A 24,806-nucleotide genomic window follows, 5' to 3' on the forward strand; every position below is an offset into this window, starting at 1 on the left:
TGTTTTGAATGCACATGCAATGTTTCCATTCATGTGCAGAAAAGAAAATGTTTTTGTTTTGTTCCTAGCATTATATTGATCCCCAGAAAGATTTTTTATTTATATGCAGATGATATTGACACAGACCTAAAGAGACTAAAATGAGTCCTATAGTTACAAATGTAAAAGAGGTAAAGCACTGTGCTACATTTCATCACCATTACCGAAACTATTCTTTATTTTTAAAAACAAAAAATTTTCCCAAAACACAGTTTGTAAAAGCGAAAGAATGAAACTGTAACTTGTGATTTTCCTTTCTATCTTTTTAAAAAGAAGATCTTGTGTTTATTTAAACGATGTTTTTCTAAACGCTCTTTTTTTTTTTGACCATGAAGTCTTGAGTGCTGATTAATATAGGCATAATTAACCACATTTGGGACAATTAGGATTTTGTCTTTTTTACAATGGATTACCATTTTTAAAATTCCATTTGACTGATTAATTTGTAAAGCTTTGATTTTTTTTCAGACATACTATTTTTAAGATATTAGCTATAGATATTACATTCTAATACAAGATTTTAAAGCTTTTCGTAATCTCAGGGCTGCATGTAAAACATTTCTGTTACCTCAAGGGTCACACAAAATGGTCTTTCTTTTTGCACAGCATGGAGGGATAGATAGGGTACTTGGGGCACTATAAGGTGTTGTCATTACAGATTTTACAATGAATACATTTCATTTAAAAATATTTTTAATGCACATTTCACCAGTCATCTTTTAAGAAGAGGTCTTTGTTGCATGAAGCAATATGTATTTTCTAATGATGTCAAAAAAATTGATTTAGCCATCAAATGGAATTTAATAATATTAGGAAGATGAAAAAGTTCAATGTCAAAAAATGTCTGACCTGTTTTTTCACCATTTCTGAAATTATGTCCCGTGCATGAACATTGATTGTAATAAGAGCGCAGAGTGTAGCTCGTGCCAGTTTAGGAAGTTCTCCTCTCACTGCCCCAGCTAGAAGATTTAACTCCTGTTGATAGAAAGTGATTTTGAAAGTACTGATATATTTTAAGTGCTGATACATAATGGTAGAAAAGATAAGTTTTGTGAAATATAAAATCAAATAAAAATTTTTACTGTAAAGCTTCTTTGTTCGAAGTCCCTCATTCCCCTGATAACTGTTCGAGAGTCTCTAAGAATAGCTGTGACATCACGGGTCCACATCATTTGACATATTGTTAGAACAACCTAAGAACAGAATTGATGTTGAAGAACAATGATAAAAATGGTTAGCTCTATCATATACAAAAGTCTGAGATCAATATGTGTCTGAACTCCAACATAGCAGCAAATGAATTCATTAAGTTTTTCCAAAGCGTAGGACAAATACAAATTAATGAAAGTAGAAATAAAGATGTAAACTCAGAAATCCAAGATAAAATTAAAGAAAACAATCCAGCTTACTCCTTGGGAATGACCACTAATCTTAAAATGAAGGAACTAGATGAATCCCTAAAAGTCCTCAAACCAAAACAAGCCCCGGGCCCAGACAAATTATCAAATGACATGCTTCTTCACTTGGGTCCTCAAGCCAAAAGAAAACTGCTACAAATATTCAATGCTAGCTGGAAATCTGGCAGAATTCCAAACATCTGGAAAAAAGCCATTATGATCCCTATAATAAAGCACGGCAAACCAAGAAATAAACTGGATAGCTACCGTCCCATCATCCTCATTAGCTGTACTTGCAAACTGATGGAAAGAGTGATAAATAGAAGGCTGACATGGATCCTTGAGTCAAATAACCTACTCACTGAAGCCCAGGCTGGCTTTAGAAAAGGCAGATCAACAGAAGATCAAATTGCCTTCATCACACAAGAAATAGAAGACGGCTTTCAAGAAAAGAAAGCAACAACAATTGTGTGGGTTGACTTAGAAAAAGCATTTGACAAAGTCTGGGAACAAGGTCTCTTGCTCAAGCTAATCCAGCATCACATATCCCACAGAATGTACAACTGGATAAAGGAATACCTAAATAACAGAAAAGCCTTAGTTTGCATGCAAGGACAAAGAAGCCACACAGTGGGTATAAAAAATGGCGTCCCTCAAGGAGGAGTCCTATCCCCAACAATTTTTCTAATATTCATAAACGATCTAAATCAAAACCTACCCAAAAAAGTTAAAAGCAGCATGTATGCAGATGACCTTGCCTTAATTAGCACAGAAGAATATGTAGGAACATCGAAATTTCGATTACAAGATGCTCTTGATAAACTCAATAATTGGTCCAAAGACTGGGGCATGTCCATTAACACAAAAAAGACAACATATACCATATTCTCACTGTCAACAAAACAACAAACAATAAAATTAACATTAGATAAGGAAGCTTTAGAAAAAAATGACAGCCCTACTTATCTTGGAGTCACCTATGACCCGAGACTAACCTGGAAAAACCAAATAGATAAAACACAGAGTAAAGGCATCCAGAGACTATCCCTCTTGAAAAAATTAGCTGGCACAGATTGGGGAGCTAATCACAACATCCTGAAAAAGACCTATACCAGTTATGTAAGACCTGTACTAGAATATGGTGCCACAGCATGGGGCTCAGCAGCCCAAACCAACCTAAGAAAAATAGACAAGGTTCAAAATATTGGTTTAAGGATAATGACAGGAGCAATCAAAACAACACCCATTAGAACTATGGAGGAAACCGCTGCCCTGATCTCTCTGGATGAAAGAAGAGAAATAAAAATCCTTTCCCAATTCACTAAATTGGAAACCTTTGAAAGGCACCCACTTAGAACAAAAATCCACAAAACTGGCACAAACAACATCTCAAAAGGACCAATTTCATACAGGAATCTCTAAACCTAAAAAAGAAACACCAACTTACACAAAATTACTCTGGAATCCTCGATACACTATAACGAATTTCCATCCTGGGACGAAAGCCCTATTCCTACTATAAGGGACCATATTGAAAACATAAAAAGAAAATCTGATTACAGACCAACAGAGCTCAAGGAAATAGTGAACTGTTCTCTACATACCAATTACCCTAGCAATCAGTGGATCAGAGTTTACACGGATGGCTCATCCCATAAAGCCACCACAAATGGAGGAGCTGGAATACTTATCGAATGGCCAGATGGAGGAAAACTATAAAAATCCATTGCAACTGGAGAGCTCTCTGACAGTCACAGAGCAGAAAGGGAAGCACTAGCACTGCTGCTACCATGCTAGCAAATCATCCAAGTTCCCCTCACAGTCAGATTGTCTTGCTAACCGATGCAAAAACAACCCTCCAAAGCTTGCAAAACTCTGATTCCTCTTTTATTAAAAACCTCAGAACAGCACTTACAAAGCTCAACAACAAGAGCAAAAAAACTGTTATTCAATGGATATTAGCCCATATACAACTAGAAGGAAATGAGAAGGCTGACACACTCGCCAAGAGTGGGAGAACTAACTCTCAAATAAACTCTGCACTCTATCCATAAGAAATGAAGAAATTAATTGTAAACAAAATAAATGAGAAATGGACGAGCTCTCATCCAAATCACAAGAAAGATGAAGCTTACTATAAGCTATCCCGACAAAACCAACGTCTAATCTTTCTCAGGACCGGACACAACAGAATGCGACAACACATGTTCTGGAAGCTCAAAATTGGAGCCAGTGAAATCTGCCCATGTGGAGTATCACCAGAGAATGCCGACCACGTCCTCCAAAACTGCTCTCTTTACCAAGAGGCCCATATAAGACATTGGCCCCAAATCCCCCCAATAGAAAGAAAACTATATGGAGAGCTCCCTGATTTGGAAACCACCGCGCAGTTCATCTCATGTATTGGTCTAGTCATATGAACACTCCAACATAACAATGAGAACGATGAAGAAGAAGAAGAAGAATTAGTTATTAAGAGTTACGAGCAAAGTAATCATTCTTACAAAAAGTTGTCAGCTTCATAAAGGAGGAATTGTCTTTTTTTTTTTAAACTTTTTTTTATGTTACTTGCATACTTAGAATGAGAATAGAATAAACTGACCCAGACAAGAATAGTGAAAGAAAGAGGGACAGAAGGAAAAAACAAGAGAGACATAGAGAGAGGACAATGGAAAATTCAAGCTAAACTAAGCAACAAGACCTAAAAGACAGTGGTCTATGTCTAGCAGAATAGAACAAACTAAATGTTGATGACTAGCGTACTGATTAACTATTGATAAAGATTTTGAAGTTAAACTAAGTCTAAACTCTGGAGCTAGTAAAATGTTTTTAACATGTTTGTCCCAAATAATGATCTACAATAAATATTCAAAATTCAATACATTATTTGCATAGTGTCTGCATGTATGAATTCAATAATTAAGGAACAAAACTAAAACTAAATGAGTTTTTTTCAGTCAAAAGGTAATTCTTTAGCTAAATATGTACATAAAAAAAAAAGAAATGCACAAAAATAATTTGTTAATTAGAAAGCAATTAAACTATTTAGTTTTTATCCATGACTCTGAAAGTTCTGATATAGATTTTGTTTATTTATTATTCATACTAATAAAGTAATGGATGCATGCATGTGTGTGTGAACAATCTATTTGTATTGCCCTTATTCTTCATCTTTAGACTCTCAGATATTGCCATTCTTGGATCATACAAACTCATAATAAAATTTGTGTAGAATGAACTACCAAATTGATTAACAATTATCCAGGCTTGCTACCAATGGTTATGTTCTTATTTTGCATAGTAAACAAATTTATTTTTTTACTGTAATGCAATGAAGAAATGTATTACCTAACAATTTTCTGAATGGCAACAATGGTGGAGGAATCCTCTAGAAACTCTTTCCCTTCATAATTAGAATCAGGATTTCTTTTGACAACCACTAGAGGTAACTGTCTTGAGTGATTCTAGCCGCTAGGAGATCATCCACGCTGGAACAGACACAACATTAAGATTGATCTACTCCATTGTGACATACTGACAAAATGTAAATCACATGTAACTAGACTTTATATATAAATGCAATTAAATGGTGAGGATGTCTGCCTGGTTGTGTGATATGTACATCAGTCTGATCTCAATGCTTCCCACACCAAGGCTGCCTTCACAAGAAGGTTTGGGCTAGTCTTCATTTCATCTCATATTATACTGACTACATGTTTGTTTAAAATCTTAAAAATTTCAATACCTCAAACTAGCTAGATCTAACATGGACTCATTACTTTTTTTTTTATTTAAATACACAAAACTTTATTCTTGGCTAGTGGTCTATGTTCTATAAGGTTGTTAAAGTTTGACATTTAATGCTGAGGTTGACTGAAAGAAAAACCCAAGTCTTTGAGAGAATAGAACAGAAAAATGCAGGGTATCAAATACCAGGAAAAGAAGACTGGCTGGCAAAAAGGAGGAGCTCCTCAATACTGTGAAGAGATGAAAGCTGATGAACTGGTTTGGTCATATTGTAAGACATGACTCATTGCCTAAAATCATTCTTCAAGGTACAGTGGAGGGAACATGAAGAAAGGGTCAATCTGGCTGGATAACATAAAATAATAGATCTTAATATCCTGCTAAGAACACCTGCTGATGAGGTAAAGTGGAAGCATTTGGTTATGTGAGCTGTCAAAGTACCCCTAGACCAAAAGTCAAGGGACAAATGAAACGAAGTGATAGGGAAAAATGAATGACTAGATTAAAGCACAAATAGAACAAATAAACAACTAGATTAACACATTAATAGTAACTACCAATACGTCTATAAATAACAAGAAACAGGATCAGTTACTGATAATACTTTAGATACTGTACCTCCAAATACTTCCAGTCATGTAACAGACCAATGGGAAATGAGCTAATGTATCCAGGAACAAAGCATCAGGCCTGAAACATTTAAAAAAAAACAAAAGGCTATTATTAAAATATTCACTTTATTAAAAAAATGCTAAAAAATTTTGATAGACAATACTAATTCAAGATATTTCTTTATAAACTCATACTAGTAAAAACAACTAAAAATGAAAAGATGTGACACGAAAAAAAACTACTATATTTTGTGCAGAAAACTACGCCATAGTACGATCCCAAGCCCAGCTGAGAAAGGAGGAAGTTTGGGCATAGGGAAAAACCTTTAGCTTCAGTAATAACAAATGGCAAATAAACAGAGGTCACAGACCTGGAAGAAGATGGACCTCCAGCTTGAAGGTTTAAGATGGGCAAGACATGGGAGGGGGAGTTAGTGGCTGAATAGTTAAGTGCTTAGCTTCAAAACCTGGGGATTTTTAGGGCACCCCGGAGTCCACCCAACTCTAATGGGTACCTGAATTTAGTTGGGGAAAGTAAAGGTGGTTGGTAATTGTGCTAGCCACATGACACCTTTCTTATTAATTGTTGGCCAAAGAAACAGATGACCTTAACATCATATGCATCAAGGTCTGAAATGGGAACTTTACCTATTTTTTTTAAGACATGAGAGCAGTTGGAGAGACTCGCCCAGAACTGAGACTCCTAAAGGAAGATGGTTGGTAGCCTATGCCACAGACAAGACAACAGGCAGAGATGAGATGATGAGACCTAGGAATTTTTTTTATTTCATTGCCTATACTTATAAAAATATTTTATTATACTTACTGGTCTTCAAGTAACACAACTATTGGACTGAAAGCATATGGGTCAATGGAAGAAAATCACAAGGGAATGATAAAGTTGAATATTCCTCCTGAAGCATGCTCTGCCAAGAGTTTAACTAACTGGTTAAATCACCTGGTGGCATTCTTGTAAGCACAATGTGGAAAGACCTGACAAATGAAACACAATGATTGGATAACAAAAGTACATTATAACATTGATGTGTAAGTTGTTCAGAAACTGAACTTTATATGTAGTGTAGACCAAAGTTACTGCCCTTTGATAAGTTTAATTTTTTTTCAATCAAGAATTCAACATTGTTATCCAAAAACATCACAGAGATAGATGAACCAGTATTTCTTCTTCTTCTAGCCAGCTTTAGTGCTGCTGAGCTGTGAGCTCTTTTGCAGACTGTGCCAAGGAAAAAAAAGTGTGCTGTTTTCTTCAGTTGTTCAGCACTGCCGTACATGGTGTTGGTTTTATTGGGCTGTAGTGGAAGTAGGGTCTGCCTAAGGTGGATTAGGGAGGGGCATTCAAAGAGGATATGGTTTACGGTTTCAAAGGGGTGGGCGCAATGTCTGCAAAGGGGTAGTTGTGTGGAGTTCATTTTGCTCAGGTGGTAATTTAATAGTGGTGTGTGTCCTGTTCTTAGTTGGAAGATTGTAGATTGTTCTTTGCGGGGGAGGAAGTTAATACTGTCCAGTTTGTTAGGAGTAGTCATTTCTCTGTACATGGCTCTGCCTGTGTTTCCTGATGCCCATTGGTTGAGCCACTCCTCTTTGTGATTGTTGACTAACATTGACCTTAGGGTGAGGTAGTTAACAGGTCTATCTGGTTGTTCCATAGATGAACCTGCCTTTGATAGCTTATCTGCCTTTTCATTTCCCATGATGTCAATGTGTCCAGGGATCCACTGTAGCGTAATATTGATATTTAATTTTGATATCATCTGGTGGATTATCACAATGAGTGTTGTCAATTCTCTTGGGCTGTTTGAGGTGCTGCTGTTAAGTGCTTGCAGAGTAGATTGGGAGTCTGTAAAGACAACAATATCTGATGGTGGTTGCACTCCTTCATATAATTTGTTTTCCCCTGTCTGGAGTGCTATGGTAATTGCCTCAATTTCGGCTTGGAAGTTTGAGCAGTAATCACCACAGGGTGCGCTTATCTCAAAGTGTTTATTTTTAGGGAAGACCAGGAAGGCACCAAGACCAGCATTGATGGTAGCTTTGAAAGCCGATCCGTCTGTATAAATATGGATAGCTGTTTTTTGATAGCTTTCGATTGTTTCAAGCGTGCCTACTTTGAGCTCCAGTGGATTTGATTCTTTTGTTAAGGTGTTATTTAGTAAATGTGTTTTGATGGTTGGTTGTTTGTAGTTTAGTCCGGGTGTAATGTTTGAAAACCTGGTAATTTTTTCTCTTTTATTGGGTAGGTGGTGTTTTAGGGCTAGTTCGTCAGTAAGTTGGATCAGAGTCCTTTGCTTTTTTTGGTTGTTTTTCCTATTTCTCTGTGTTAGTAATTTATTAGGATGATCGTCCTCCAACCTTCTGTATCTCTCAATAGCTTCTAATGCTGCTCTGTTGCGCCTTAACTTAAGAGGTTCAATATTGGAGTCTATTTCACAGGCTGCTGTGGGAGTAGTTCTCATACCTCCACTAATTAGCTGCAAGGCTTGGTTTTGGATTGTATCTAATGATGATTGATAGGTTTTGTTGGCAGCTACTTGTATGGAGAGACAGTTATCCATTACAGATCTGACATATCCAGTGTATAACTGTCTTAAGGTTTTCTTTTCAGCTCCCCAGGATATTCCTGCTAGGTGTTTTATTATGTTTAATCTTTGTGATGCCTTTTCTTTTAAATCTGCCATAAAGTGTTTTAGAGAGAGTCTTTGGTCTAGTTTTACACCAAGATATGTTGGATTTTCTTCTTTATTTATTGGCTGAGAGTCTATTTTTAGGATGTAGTTTCTTTTTGCTGTTTTGTTGCTGTGGCTAAAGATTGAATAAACTGACTTTTCTTTTCAGTATTTCCATTTTCCATAATTTTGAATATGTGGAGATAGTTGTGAGGGCTCTATTTAGTTTGGATCTAGTCAGCACTGGATATTTCTCTGTAGTCCAAATTAAAAGGTCATCTGCATAAAGTGACCGAAATGAAGTCCGGGAGGTCATTCATGAAGATTAGAAAGAGAGTGCAGCTAAGGGCTGAACCTTGTGGTAGTACTTCTTCCAAACTTTTTTTACTAGAGATGGCACCTTCGAGTCAGGTTTGAATGGTTCTGTTTTTTAAGAATGCCCTGATCCAGCTGTACATTTTTCCATGGATGCTCATTTTTTTCATCTTCAAAAATAGACCTTTTCTCCACATTTATCATAGGCTTGCTGCAAATCTATAAATACTGCTGTAGTGTGCTTGTTTTCATGAAACCCTTCCACTGTGTCCTGGATAAAATGAAAGAGGTGGTCTTCTGTTCTACTTGCTTTCCTGAGGCCAGCTTGTGCATTGTGGAGTGAGCAAGTACTTTCTAGCCACCAATAAAGTCGGTTATTGATAATTTTTTCTGCCATTTTGCCAATGTTGGATGTTAGAGATATTGGTCTATAACTTTTTGAGTCTCCAGGTGGTTTATTTTTCTTTAAAATGGGTATTATGTTTGCGGTTCTCCATTCCTGTGGTATGTCTCCAGTTTTCCATGTATGGTTGATAAAGTTAAGTATACAGTTTTGGGCCTGTGGTCCTAGTCCCCGAATCATTTCATTTGTTATTTTATTGGGTCCAGGGGATTTTCTTGACTTGAGGCTTTTTAGGGCAGTATTGAGCTCATGTAGAGTGAAGGGAGTGTCAAAGATCTGACAGTTGACTGTTGGAGCTTTTTCTTCTTTCTTTAAGATATTACTGAAGGCCTGGTCCAGTTGTTTTCTTGGCTTTGACTTGTTAATGCTGGCAAAATATTTATTGAAGGTTTCAGCCTTTTTAAGGTTTTCTGTTATTATGTCGTCAGTGCCTTTTATAGGTTGGGGGTTTGTTATTTGTATGAACCAGTATATGACACATTGTTAGCAGGAAAAACATGTTTTGTTATTTTACAGTATTTTTTTAGACCTACTATTATTTGACATATTATTTATATTTGCATTCTTACTGTACTATCTTATGCCCCACAAAATCCAGAATTTCTCTATCTTTATTAGACAGAGGTTTGTTGGAGTATGCATTCTAATACATCCTAATTATCTTGGCCATAAAGTATGTTGTGAGAGACATAAAGTTATATTATAAGTGTGCTTAGAAAAATTGAAGCTTTCGTCAGCGTATTCATTTTATATGACAGGTTTGTTAGCCCTGCGCACAACCGTCTGGGGGAGTGAGCCTTTTGCCTCTATCAATAGCTGCCTTTTATTTTTGTGTAAGCTGCTCTAACCCTTTGTAGATCCCTCCACATCCTGCAAGGCAGCAAATTTGATTTTGCTTCACCAAGGGTATGTTATATTATGAGAGTGCTAAGAAAAATTGAATTTTTCAAAATAACAACTAAGATCTAAGTTTACCTTTCCCAATTTCCCCATTCTAAGCAGCACAAAGATCTTGGTTCTAGCCTGATGTGAAAGTTTGTTTTGCCAAAACCTGATGACATTGTCATGGGGGGATGTCAATTGTTAATCTGAAAAAAAATATTAAAAATATATATATATAAATATGAAAATAGAGACTTTATTGTACAGATGTACTTGTTGGAATGAAAAATGTGGATTATACACGCATTAATTGTCTGTCATCATTTGGTCATTACAAAAATGAAATAAAGAAGGCTACATTTAGACACCATATTTCAAGTTGCTAAGAACTTATTGTATTTGCCTATGATTTTGTCTACCCTGACATAATCTAACCCTTAGTCCCAGCTGTTTCATGTCTTTGAAAAATATTTGTTGTGAGTTTGCCAAAGACTAGTGATGCTCAGTTTCCATCATCATCATCACTCCTTTGAGTTCCTCATGGAACATAGGGCCTCAACAAAAACATGCCACTCTCCACAGTCTCTTGCTAGTTTTTTAATGGTTTCCCAGCTCTTACCGGTCTTCTCTGCTTCTTCAAGTACACTGCGTCGCCATGTTCTTTTTGGTCTTCCTCTGAGTCTTGTTCCCTGGGGGTTCCACTCTAAGGCCTGCCTAGCTCTGTTGCTGGTATCTTTTCTAAGGGTGTGACCAATCCATCTCCACTTCCTCTCTAAGATCGGCACTTCTATATTTTTCTGTCCACTCATCTCCCACAGTTTGGTGTTTTCTAATTTGTCATACCAGTGTATTTTTTAGGATATTTCTCAGGCATCTGTTGATGAAGGTCTGTATTTTTTTTTTGTTGTGGCTTCAGTTGTTCTCCATGTTTCAGAACCATACAGTAGGACAGCCTTGACATTAGAGTTAAAGATTCTTAGTTTAGTCTTGTTTGAGATGTGAGGAGATTTCCAGGTTGGTTTTAACTTTATAAATATCTGACGCACTAGATGCACACCTGATGCACATACCTTGCCGTGGTGGGACAGCTTGAGTGCCTCAATGACCCTCAGAGCTATACCGGCGGGAGCTCATCACTCCTGGCAGGTACTACCAAGCCAGACAGGTCTGCTAGGAAAGAGGCCAGACAAAAGGTGCATCCCCCTTCCCGGGACACAGGGATTGTTTGATAGGCTAACAACCTGTCCATTGAAAAAATAGTGTTATAGAAACCAGAACAAAAACACAAACACTAAACATTGTCAGAGGCGAAAGTAGAGCTCCACAAAGGAGACTTATGAAGCTATGCAGGGAAAGTCAAACGAATCCTGTGAGGCCGACCACTCTACTTAAACCAATGAAAAAGAAACACTTCCTTATTCAGAAGGCAGCATTTAACTTAGGAACATGGAATGTCCGTACTTTACTAGAACCAGGTAGATGTGCACAAATTGCAAAGGAAATGGCCAACTACAAACTACAGATCCTGGGAATGAGTGAAGTTCGATGGAACACATTCGGTGAAACAAGACTGCAATTAGGAGAAACCCTTCTCTTCTCTGGAAAGGAAAAAGAAGATGACTTACATGAAAATGGTGTAGCACTACTACTAAACAAGGAAGCTTTCAAAAGTCTCAGTTTCAGAACGAATAATTAGAGCAAAATTTTTGTCTAAGTTCAAAAATGTTCATATCATTATGTGCTATGCTCCCACCAACCTTGCAAGTGATACCGACAAAAATACATTTTATGACCAACTGCAAAGTATAGTTGACAAAATACCTACAAGAGATGTTTTGATCCTCATGGGAGACTCGAATGCCAAAGTGGGAAGTGACACAGAGAGAGAGAGAGAAAAGTATGGGCACCCTGGGACTTGGCATCATAAATGAAAATGGAGAAATGTTTGCAGACTTCTTCACATTTAATGAATTAGTGATAGGAGGCAGCATTTTCCCCCACAAAAAATGCCACAAAGTGACATGGGTTTCACCAGACAATAAAACAGAAAATCAAATCGACCACGTTACCATACGGCGGAACTGGAGAAGCACATTACTAGACTTTACCGCTTAGCCACCGTGCCTTCAGCTGAGGCTTGTGGGAAGTTTTTTGTGTTAGGGTGAATAGATTGTGCAGGTTTTCCCTTATAACCCTCCACATCATACTGTGGAAGTCATGACCACCTGCAACCCTGCCATATCCTAGAGGCCTCTGAAGTTTTGTGGGAGAAAGACGAAAAAAAACCTGCATGTCATTTGCCAACATAACCCATGATTAAAGATTACTTACCTCAAGCCTTTCTTTATCATGTGGTAGTCTAACTATTCATTTGTGTTTGTTTTGTTATAAGTTCTATGCCATGAGAATCAAAGCGAAATAGCTGACAAAATTAAACTATTTTGTTATTCAATTTTAAAAAATTTAGCCACATATCTCTTTGCAAGTTGATATGATTCAATCTTCTGTAAAATAACTCCCAAGCTGAGGTTACCTCATCAAATCTGTAGTAGTTTTGTTATTTTATAAGAGGCTTAAAGTACAACTCTTTTAAAGTGCTATTAATGGTCCTATATTTAAGCAATGGCCTCACCTCTAAGTTAGGATTACCATAAAACTCATTCAGGAAGTCTATCAGGCTGTCAAGAGATAATGTTGTAGAACAGACAATCACATGCTTCTTGATCTTAGATAGACCCAAACTGTAGTCTCCACCACAGTTAACTCTTTCCATGTATGTGGCTAAGATTCCTTGAATCTAGAATGGATTTATAACAATGAACCAGTTAGAAGAAATGAGTTAAAATGTTTAAGTTCCATTGGAATGTTTGTAGTAAAGTAAAGTATCCCTTTACTTAGCTAGATTGGGAGACTTGAGTATGATTACATGGCTAGGTATAAAAACAAAGGCCAGGGTAATGGTTAGAATCATAAAGAGTTGGCCCAGCCAAATGTCAGGGGAAAATTCTCCATATCCAGCAGTGGAGAACATGACAACAACAAAACAGAAAGACTCAAAAATTGTGAAGTTTGTGCTGCTGCTTCCTCTCTGAATGTGTTGAATAGTGCAGTATACTTAAGGGAAGGAAATCAAGGAGAACACTTGAAGTTAACTCAAGTGTCAACTTATTTATATTTATGTTTATTACTGACAGAAAATAAGGCAAGCTATTGACTCTAGAAACTGGGTCAGAGAATACATGGTCACTTAATTTTAACTAATCATATATTCAAATAAACTCATGTAACTCTATCAAAAACTAAATTTATAGTGCAATTTCTAGGCTATATTTTACATTCTGTAGCACTATATGGCTATACAGTACATATATTTCACAGTATACAGCACAATACCTAGGCTATATCTAGGCTACAAAGCACAATAATTAAATATTAGTATATAAATCTATATATATAAATATATATATATATATCTATTGAATTAGATACTAGTAATGCAGATGAATGCCTGCCTATTCATGTGGTCATTGATCATGCTGTTTGTTGCTTTTACATGTTTCTGATATTCCTTCAGATTTGAAAATTTATTACATCCTAACACAAACCTCCTAAGAATTGCAAGAGATGATGACAGGGGATAGTGAATTCTCGAGTGAAGCAGTATGAGTCCAGAATAGATAGAGAGTTTAGTATGGCAGTACAGCAATTTAGAGTTTAGTAAAGCATTTTTAGCCAGTGTATCCTGTAGCCAATTGTGCAGTATTGGATGTGATTTGTTTGTTATTAAGAACCACATTATTTTGGAACTCTTGTTGTCAAGTTCTTGAGTTGGATGTGTTGTGTTGATCTGTGTTTTACAGAAGGCCTGTTGGAGAGAATCATTACAATATATAAAACCAAACAAATAAATTTATTTCCAAAAAATATTGAGAGAGGATTTGTTTTTCAGTAGCCTCACATGCTAAATAAAAAAACAAGTGATGTTGACAAACAGTAGCACCGTCTGCTAAAGTAATGTCACTGACATAGTTTGGTTTGTTAGGTGGAGATCATTATGCCAGAAAATTATTGTGTTATTTCATTAGTGTGATGGTCTGGAGAATCAAAGGGAACCTTATGATACTTTTATTTTTTTTAAGACAAAGATCATTGTCTCAGAATGTATTGGAAAAAATGAACTAATTGGTTCATTATTAAGAGTTGCAGACACAGGAGAATAATAATAAAACTTCCTTTGCTAAGCAGATCTTAAAATAGCCTATTGGCTGAAATAAAAGGAATGACTAGCAGCAGGCTACAAGCATTTTATAGCACCCAGCACATACTTAGAAGCAAAAGTAAAGTGTATATCAATGAAAAGAAAAAAAAAGTATATATAAACATCATAAGACCAGTAGCCATGTATGCAAGTGAGACCTGGGCACTGACAAAAACTACAGAAACTCTGCTAAATACTTGGAGATAACAAATCCTTAGAAAAATGTATAAAAAAGAGCAGATTACATTGGGAAGATTTGCCCAAAAGAATGTCAGAGAACAGAGGAGCGAAAAAAGTATACCAACAAAAAACAAAGGGCAGAACATAAATAAAATGGATTGAAGATATAGCGACAGATCTACAACAACTTAGAGTTTCGGCATAGAGATAAAAAGCTAAAGAGAGATCTGAATGGAAAGATTTTACTAAACTCTAAACTACATACTAAATTTAAAGCAACGATATTTTAAGAATATTATAGACTCATGATTCTTGTTCTTGAAAAGCCTACTCTCTGAAGAAGCTGAAAGGAGAAGGTGACAACAACAAAGACAGTTGACAGCCATTCTCTGATTCTGAGACTAAGAATAAGACTACTTAAGTTAAAGATCTAGATAGATTCAAGTCATATCAAAGTTATCATAGTAATCTTTATTGTTATAGACTTAATTAAAGATCTAGATTGATTCAAGTCATATCAAAGAATTCTCAGTAATCTTAACTGTTATAGACGTAGTTAGATCTAGATGTCTTTATGAATCATATTATTGTCACATTGACTATCATGAATACTGTTGCAGGCATTTCGCAGCAATGAGTTTATTCAGACTCTATTGACTAGATCTATAGGATATAGATGTAGTGATAAACCTAGTTATGAGGACATCATATATGTGATAATATAATGTGATCATCATATAGATTATACATAATGTCATAAATCGTACAGACTTAGTCATAGGTCAGACTAAATTTCTAGATGCATTAAGATTCTACATCATGCAACAATACAGCATTACACTTTACAGGCAGCACTTTCACTTTCTTAGTAAGTGTTATTGTAATACTAGAATACCTAGATCTAGTACTAAGTAGTAGGGACCACATTGATCTAGATTTCTATATATATAGAATATCTGTGTGGCATTTTACGTCTCGAGAGACGATCTTTTCCCTTTGCAACTTCTTGTGTGACTAAAGAGGCCAATCCTTGATACACAGCTGCGATCGCAGGTTAGGCATATATAATCACCAGGCGCCGTTGCATTTTCACCCTTCTTTCTGCTTCTGTTGTGTGTGACCCTTCCTTTATGCTCTCTCTCCATGTGGATCTGTCCAGTGCCACCTCTTCCCAGTTGCCAGTGTCGATTTTGAAGAGCTTCATGTCGCGTTTGCATACATCCGTATAACGTAAAAGTGGGCGACCAGCGGCTCTCCTGCCTTCTATTAGATCGCCATACAGGATGTCCTGTGGAAGTCGACCTACTGGCATTCTACGAACGTGGCCAAGCCAGCCAAGGTGTCTGCTGCTGATAACATAGCGGATGTCCTGGCATCCTGCTCTATGTAGCACTTCCTCATTGGTTATCTTATCTTGTCACCTTATTTTAAAGATCCGCCTTAGGCATCGGAGGTGGAAGACATTCAGCTTTTTTTCCTGCCATGAGTAGGTTGACTATGTTTCACTTCCGTACAGCAAGGTGCTCAACACACAGGTCCGGTAGACTAGGGCTTTGGTACTGCTAGTCAGCAATATGTTGTCCCACACTCTTTTCTGCAACCGTGACATGGTGGCCATTGCCTTGGCTATCCTGTTGTTTATGTCTTTATCCAGTAGAGTGTTGTTGGATATGATGGAGCCAAGGTAACAAAAGTGATCAACAACTTCTAGTGGTTGGCCATTAATGCTTACTTGAGGTGCAGTGTTTGTGTTTTGGACAAGTATCTTAGTCTTGCTTTGACTGATGTTTAAGCCGAACTTCTGGCAAGCAGCAGATAGTTTGTCAACCATGGACTGTAGCTGAATATCAGAATCAGCCACAATAGCTGCATCATCAGCATACAGGGGTTCCCTGACGAGTAGCTTCCTAACCTTGGTTTTTGCCCGCAGCCTTGATACATTAAATAGTTTTCCAGAGGATCTTGTATGGAGAAACACATCTTAGTTTAGATATATAGAATATAGACTTATAGATTCTATCTAGATCTATATCAGTGGTTCCCAAACTTTTTTCTCTCGTAGACCCCTTGCCTTGTTTTCTGGTTTTCGGTAGACCCCCTGTTTAACTTACAAATTTTTTCAAATTCAACAACATTGTTTTACAACTAATTTCTATCTGTAGTGAGTTGAAAAGTGAAAAAGTAATTTAAAGCTACATATTAAATTATAGAGATCTATCTTTTTTTTTATTGATAAAATTCAAATTGAAACCAATTAAAATAAAAATTAATATGTACTGCAGGAATCACCAAACAAACTGGAAATGTCTTTTTGCAGGTTTATCATCCGTTGCTACAGATGTGTTTCAAACAGGAATTTGTTGTTCAATGAAGTAGTGCTTCAAACATTAAATATTAATTATTTAATAAAGTTTTCGCAAAGAGCAGTTTCTGGCGTATTTCTTGATCTTTCAAGTGTTGCTCATATATTGAGTCCGCAAACATGTTATCACTATCAGGAGAAGGGGCGAAGCCAGTAAGCGTTAAGCATGAAGGGCTCATTAGCCTTGGCTGGCTACCCACCTAGCCGAAGTAATGAATTCAAAACTCTCCTGCCTTGCAACTAAATTCAAACATGGGAAAGGTTTTGTGGGTCAATTCTGAGTAAAAAAAAAGAAAGGAGCCGGCGACTCTAATGCAGTTTGCAACACACATCACTACACCCTGTCATAGCCTGTGACACCGCTGATCCCAAACTGTATATATGTCGTTTGCAAATAATAATAAGCTTTTAATTTTATAACTCATGCCACTGACGTGTCCTTGAACTGTAGTGTTGCTTAAAGCAGTTCTTTTAATAATACCAGGTGTAGGTTTGTGTGAAACAGTGTTTACAACTACAACGGCTGGTAAAATCAATGTTTTACCTTTAATGTTTTACGTGTTTTGTCATAAAAAATTCAGATCTTGTGATGGTGTTAAGATTATCTGTTTCTTTGGCCAACGGTTAACGAGCATGGTGTCATGTGGCCAACACAACGACCAACCGCCTTTACTTTTCCTAACATAAGTCAGGTACCCATTAGAGTTGGGTGGGCTCAGGGGAGCCTTAAAAATCATGAAATTAAAAATTCACAGAGATTCGAATCCAGGAGCCCAGGTTCAGTAGCCAAGCGCCTATTTTGCTATAAGTAAACAGATAGTGTAAGACACCCACAAACCATGATCTTCTCTATATGACATTGAAGAGATTTTGTGGGTCTAAGTTTTTCTAATTTTTTTTGTCAGGGTGACATTGTCTCAGTTGATTCTCAAGCGTAATTAGTTTAATATCGCCATAAAAAGGCAATTGGCATGTTTGATAAGGAAGGAATGAACAATTTTAAATAATCAACGCTATACAGTTTACATTTCTTTTTGCTAAACATTACTTACATGTAGACACAATTAAGTTACTTTAATAATTATTGAAATTAAATACAACAATTTTTCGTTTGAATAGCAGGATAAATATTTAAAGGATTAACTTATGCACACATTATATGTTAGTGTGAAGAATTAAATTAATAGGATGTAAATATTAATGTCACAACGTGCTTAAATTATATCTATTATCGTAGACCCCCGTGGACATCTCATAGACCCCCAATTAGTTTTTTCACTTTCGTAGACCCCTTGGAAGTCTTCGTAGACCCCTGGGGGTCTATATAGACCACTTTGGGAATAACTGATTAGACCTACTAGATAGATCTAGATTTATATAGAGAGAATATAGAGGATTCAGTTAGGCCTACTATACTACAAAAGATCATCTGTATTAGAAATTTATTAAATTAATAAGCAAAAAAACATAAACATTCAACACACATCTAATCATGCAAAACCCCAAACATTCAACACACATAAAATAAACAAATATAAAATAATTCCAGAAGTCGGTGCAGAAATCACTATTCCAGTGACCTAATTTTGGTAGAATAAGTGTGTTCATATTTTTATTTTTTGTGTTCGTATTTATGCATAGTTTGAAAACATCGTAATGATTTCATGTGAGGGGCTATGCCTGGGGATCTTAAAATTTAGTTAATGTTAATATAGAATTAAAATCTGAGTTTATTGATGCCTAAATATAGAGACTGTCCGAAATAAATTATGGTGTCCGGAATCAAATAATGTGGGTCAAATGTGTCCGAATTAAATGAAAATACACGGCCTCTTTGACCTTAAATATAATAACAAATATAGGTTAGGGTAAATATAAGTAGTCATCCTTATTCTCCTTTAAGTTTAAGTAAAGAAGATTTTGATATACGTCATTTTCTTTTCTATGTCAAACCATTGTAAAATAATGCGCTGTCAAAGTTAAACTTTCAAATTTGGGCCTATAGGTGTCCGAATAGCATAAACTACTATAGTAAATTACAACTATTGAACTTATATTGAACTTACACTCATTACAGTTACACTGACTTACACTGTACCTGGGCTGTGGTCTTCATCGCCATCGATTTATAAATGTATGAAATTTATGAATAATTCAGAAAATACTAGAGTAGATTCTAGATCTAGTAACTATAAAGATCTAGATTACCGTGATGAAATATCTAGCGTCTATATACCAGACTGTAAATTAAAGTCTAATAGTCAATAGAGCTAGCTAGTCATGTTAGTTTCAGACGTCAATAATAAAAACGTGTTGCGGAAGTCATCTTTTTTTCTAATTCGTATTTATAGATCTAATGGGAGCATCCATTGTCTTCTAAGACATGGGGAGCCATCATTTATAATTTTAAGTCCTCACTTTCTGGTCTTCGCTTTTTCTTTTTTAAACTTTATATGCTCTAAATTTTAGATGATCTCGAATTAAGTAATTTTAGATCGATCTAAATAAGAAGGAATACTATCAAAACAAATATAGATCAATTGTCATTCATTGTTTGAATGGCTGCCTGGTCGTGAATGGCTGCCTGGTTGAGGATGGCTGCCTGGTCGTGCGATTTGCACGCTGGACTGTCGTTCAGATTCATCGAGGGTCCCGGGTTCAAACCCTGCCCGCTCCCATCCCCCGTCGTCCTGCGGGAGGTTTGGACTAGCAATTAATTATCTTCAACTCCTGAAGGAACATCCGAAACATATAAAACATTTTACGAATGTAGAATGTGTGTACGTTGTTAACTTCCCCACCTCTTAACATGTTCAGATGATTCATTTAATTGAACAAGCCATTGTGATAGCTAAGTCTAGATATAGATCTAAAATCTAATTTAAAAAATAATTTTAAAAAAACAGGAATTTAAGTTTGTAGTGTACTTGTTGCTTTTCTGAATAGATTTTTGAATGATCTTACTCCTATCCAGCAATGCAAATAACCTGGAACAAAAAGGTCTTTCAGAAGTACTGGATACACAATCTGGACACGAATAGGAACAAGAAAAAGGCAAAATATAGAAATACTTTAAAAAAAAAAAAAACTTTTATAGGAGGAAGAACTCCACCTTCGCAACAATAAATTTCAATATTGTAGAAGCTATTTTAATTTTTCCATATCAAAATAATTGATAACCAATATATAATGGACCTCATTCACGAATCGTAAACAAACAACTTTTAGCCACGTGGTTTTCTATCTCTTCTATATAATTAACGATCTCGTGTTTAATTCATGTTGGTTGCCACGTGACAGTTTTTTTTCCGTTGTTTTATCAATAAAATCACGTGACTAAATGTTGTTTGTTTACAATTGGTGAATGAGGTCCATTGGCAAATTGGTTAACTTTTAATTGATTCATGTTTTTTTAGGTACAAAAAAAATTAATGTTTAAAGTTTCAACTTGATCCGAAAATAGATGTGGGAGAAATAACGTGTACAATTATCTATGGGGACGAAACCCTACATTACATATTTAGCATATCTGTGACTGTTAAATGATTAATTTCCTTTGTTGGCATTAAACAAAATATTTAATTACCAGTACTTAAAAATTGATTAATTGGTTAATTTTTTTTGTTATCGATTCATGTATTTACTTCACCGAGGAATAATTGTGCAAAATTTAAGCAGGATCCAAGAATGGGTATGGGAGAAATAACGTGTTAAAACTTTAGACCAGACAGAGTGAGTTGATCTAAGCTGTGTAAAGACAGGTTGATTGTGTAAGTGATCTCCCAATTTAAAGTTTTGTTTTTTCAAGTTTCGTACACTTATTTTGAAATGAAGATAATTCATTCCAGACCAAACCTCATGCGTGACGTCAGGGGATGACGTCATTGACGACTAGCATTAAAACGCATATCACTCGAACAGGCGGCCACACATTTTTTTTACTAAGCGTATATCAACTCTCTCTGTCTGTCTGGTAAAAAGTTTGTACAGTTTTTTTCTAAAAGTATTTTTTAATATTTTCTTTTTCATATACTAATTTTTAAGACGGGAGGGTATTTCAAGTCACTGTCCACTGAGAGCAAACCTAGATAAAAGTCGGCGCTATAGCATGAGCAACTAAACGTGTGTCACTAGAACAGTGTTTCACAAACTGTTTCCTTAAAGCAGGGGTCTCAAACACGTGGTCCGCGGGCCACAAGTGGCCCCGCGAAACTATTTTGTGTGGCCCGCGGACACTTCCGCAAATTAAAAAAAAAAATAGATAAAATTTACAATGACCACATATCAGCCGTGAAATGATTTACAACTCCACAAATCAGTAAATGAGGTGTCACTGTCGCCCACCGACCGCTTAGGCTTTCAGAAGAAACTGGGTGAACGGTGGCCTGATTCTAACCGCTGGCCGCTAGCGAGTCAGCGACAAATGTTCAACAGCAACTGATTGCCGCTGCAAAAGACTTTGTAGCATATTCCATTGCACTGGACGAGTCTACTGGTGTAACAGACACCGCATACTGTGCTGTATTTATTCGTGGGGTCGACGAAAACTTGAACATTGTTGAAGCGCTATTGGACTTACTACCCATGAAAGGAAAGACGACTGGACGAGACGTGTTTCAAGATTTGGAAGCTTGTATTGTCAGCTGTGGGCTACCGTGAGAAAAACTTGTTTCAGTGGCTACGGACGGTGCACCAGCAATGTGTTCAGAGAAGGTTGGTGTTGTTGGATTAATTGTAGAGAAACGGAATCAGCTCACCTTGGCGGGACCTTTTGCAGCCATACATTGCATTCAGCACCAAGAAGCACTCTGTGGCAAAAGTCTACAAATGAAGAACGTGATGGATGTTGTCGTAAAGACGGTGAACTTCATACGTGCACGGGGTCTCAACCACAGACAGTTTGTGTCATGTCTAGCTGATTTAGAAACGGAATACGAAGAGTTGCTGTATCGCAGTTGACGTGAAAAACGTTCCAGAGGAAGTCCAGATGGATCTACTGGACCTGCAGTGTGACACTGTTCTGAAGCAAAAATACGCTGAAGTTGGCGTTCCAGATTTTCTACCAGTTTCTTCCCAGAGAGAAGCTTCCAAACTTATTCTGCGCAGCTGCTAGAATTCTAGCGATGTTTGGGAGTACGTACGTTTGCGAACAGTTTTTCTCCAGAATGAAGATCAACAAAACAGCATTACGATCAAGACTGACTGATGAGCATCTGAGAGCAACCTTGCGGCTTGCCACTACACGCGACTGCATGCCTAACGTCGATGGTCTGGTCTCTGCCAAATGCTCTCAGATGAGTGGACAGAAACATGAGTGACGAGCTAACTGCAGTTGGCCTAGTAATTTATTTTGGGGGGGGGGGGGAGGGAAATACAGTTTCTGCTTTTTTATTAGTGACAGACACAACGTCAACTTATTTTAGTAATCTAAACTGCCTGTGCATGTTATAAACTACACTAAATGTAATTAATAATTATAAAAACTTTATTTTAGCATTTAACTGCAGTGTTCGTAAAATTTAATGGAAAAACATACTCTTTTCGTGGTGCGGCCCGCTGACTGGTTGTTACTTCCCACTGCGGCCCACATGCTGATATGAGTTTGAGACCCCTGCCTTAAAGGAACACTTCGCACATTCTGAGTATTTAGCTGAGCACTTCGCTTATTTTTTCTATTCACGTGGTGGCCTTGTTATGGTGTGTTTGTGTGTGTGTGTGTATTTATATGGTAAGGGTGGGGAGAGGTTAGCGGTTGTGAATGATGCAATATAGGTGGCATTGACGTCATTTGGTCTTAGTTAGGACAGACGACTCCAGAACGGAAGACTGAACGGTTGATTTATTGTAGTGAGTTAGATTTTGTTAAGAAATATGAATTATTACTTAAGGCTACTACATCTATTTCATTAATCACAAGTTGATTTTGTTTATATTATAATTAAAATGTTATTTAGTTTGTTCACAAAAGGAAGTTATTCAAGTTATTTGAAGTTTTTAAGTTAAGATGCATTACGCCTAACAACGGTTTAGTTGTCTTCCAGCAGTCTGGTGCTACAAGTCAACGACCGGTAACAACCGTGACCTCCGTGACATATCGAAGGCGCCGTAACAACAGGCCTACTAGTTAATTATTCTAGTAGTCCGCGGAACACCTATTCAGGCCTCGCGGAACCCTACAGTTCTGCGGAACACAGTTTCGGAAACACTAATCTAGAGAATGCTGACCACGTCCTTCAAAGCTGGCAACTTAATCAAGATGTCAAACAAGTTCATTCAGAATATTCAGATTATGTTATGTTTTCCCTTTTTCTTATTCCGAGTTCAGAATTTCAAATCGGGTATTTAATTTATGTGACATCAGTATATGTGAATATTAGAATATCTCAATATGCGTCCTTTGTTTGGGTTGGCTGCCTGGGCGTGTGGTATGCACACTCGACTGTCATTCGAAAGGTCCCATTGGTCCTTGGTTTATACCCTGCCCACTGCCATCCTGCGTTGACCTGCTCGATGTTTGAGCTCGGATAAAATTATCTTCAAATCTGAAAGAACATACGAACGTAAAACATTTTGCAAACCTTCAACTGAAGAAAACATGAAGACATTCGAACAGACGCGGCCTCGAGATTTATAGCAAACAAATATTCAGATCTGACTAGGGTAACGCCAATAGTCAAATCACGCAATTTATAGACACTTTAGCACAGAAGAATGACAATAAAGTAGCAATAATACATTGAGCCATAACTTACAAATGCAAAAATACAACTCAATAAAAAAGAAACTCAGACACAACGATAAAGGTACATTTCTTATCCTATAAACTAGAACACATTTTAGCAAGTACTTCTTCTCCATAGTGCCATTAGAGCATAAAATATATTGCCTGAATCAGCCAGGAAAACCAAAAACCTGAGAGTTTAAGTTCCTAATTAACACGCGTGACTAGATTAACAAATGTATTCGATTAGGACGTAATTATCTTTTTGAGAAACGTATGTAATTTATAACATCAGATAAGAAGTATTCTTATAGCAACCCAGTTCATTAGAGCAGAAGTAAACAAGAGATTGTTACGTAAGACTTGAGACTGATTTTGGTACTTTATTATATGGATATTTTTTTAAAAGATGTCCGGCTAAATTAGAGTTAGAATTAGGATTAGATTAGGTGGACGTAGGAGCGTTCTAAGAATCCACGTAGAATGCAATATTTCTGTTCTCTAAATGATTTGTGTATTTCTGGTCACACAAATGATTATAATTCAAAACCCATCTCCCATTCAATTCATCATTAGTGAGTGAGTTTAAGTGATTAAAGAAGAAGATGTAAAGGATTGATTTAGATGGCGTTATAATTTGGCTTTGTAGTATACAACAATTGAAAGCCGGACATTTTCACATTTTAGACCAGTGATGCCCAACCTAATTCGGTCCGTGGGCCATTTTAATTTTTAACACTCGTGTCGCGGGCCACACCACCGAAATGATCAAATAAAAAAGAAAGAAAGAAAATTGACTTGAAATCATTTTTATGTAATTATTCACACATTAATTGCTTGTTAGAAATTTATTCGAAAACATACTTCTGAATATCCGGCTGCATAGATGAGACACAAAGTCAGAGCACTGAATCCAGACTCTCGTCCGTGATACGAGGATTTAATATTGGTTTCGCCTGTTTCATCACTGAAAAAGTTTGTGCTTGTAAACAAGGTGACCATCCTTTACTCTTGTTTCGGGGGATTTAGACAAGTTTCTGCAGGCACCACGGAGTAGAAATCAATTGTCTGCATGGTTAGAAATGTATCAAGAAGTGATGTCTGGCTTTGTAAGTCAATCAGTTCCAGTTACAGGGATGACAGGGCTCTTGACACATCAGCCGCTAATGGATTTTCGAAAAGACTTATTTCATTCTTTAAAAATGTG

General features: G+C 36.7%; 1 pseudogene; it reads right to left on the reverse strand.

Moving 5' to 3' along the window:
- The window catches only part of LOC129928732 (dynein axonemal heavy chain 6-like), a 105,549-nt pseudogene extending 86,334 nt beyond the window's left edge, over positions 1-19,215 (reverse strand).
- Positions 19,216-24,806: the final 5,591 nt, after the last annotated feature.

Source organism: Biomphalaria glabrata, chromosome 10 (genome assembly GCF_947242115.1).
Source record: "Biomphalaria glabrata chromosome 10, xgBioGlab47.1, whole genome shotgun sequence".
NCBI lineage: Eukaryota > Metazoa > Mollusca > Gastropoda > Planorbidae > Biomphalaria > Biomphalaria glabrata.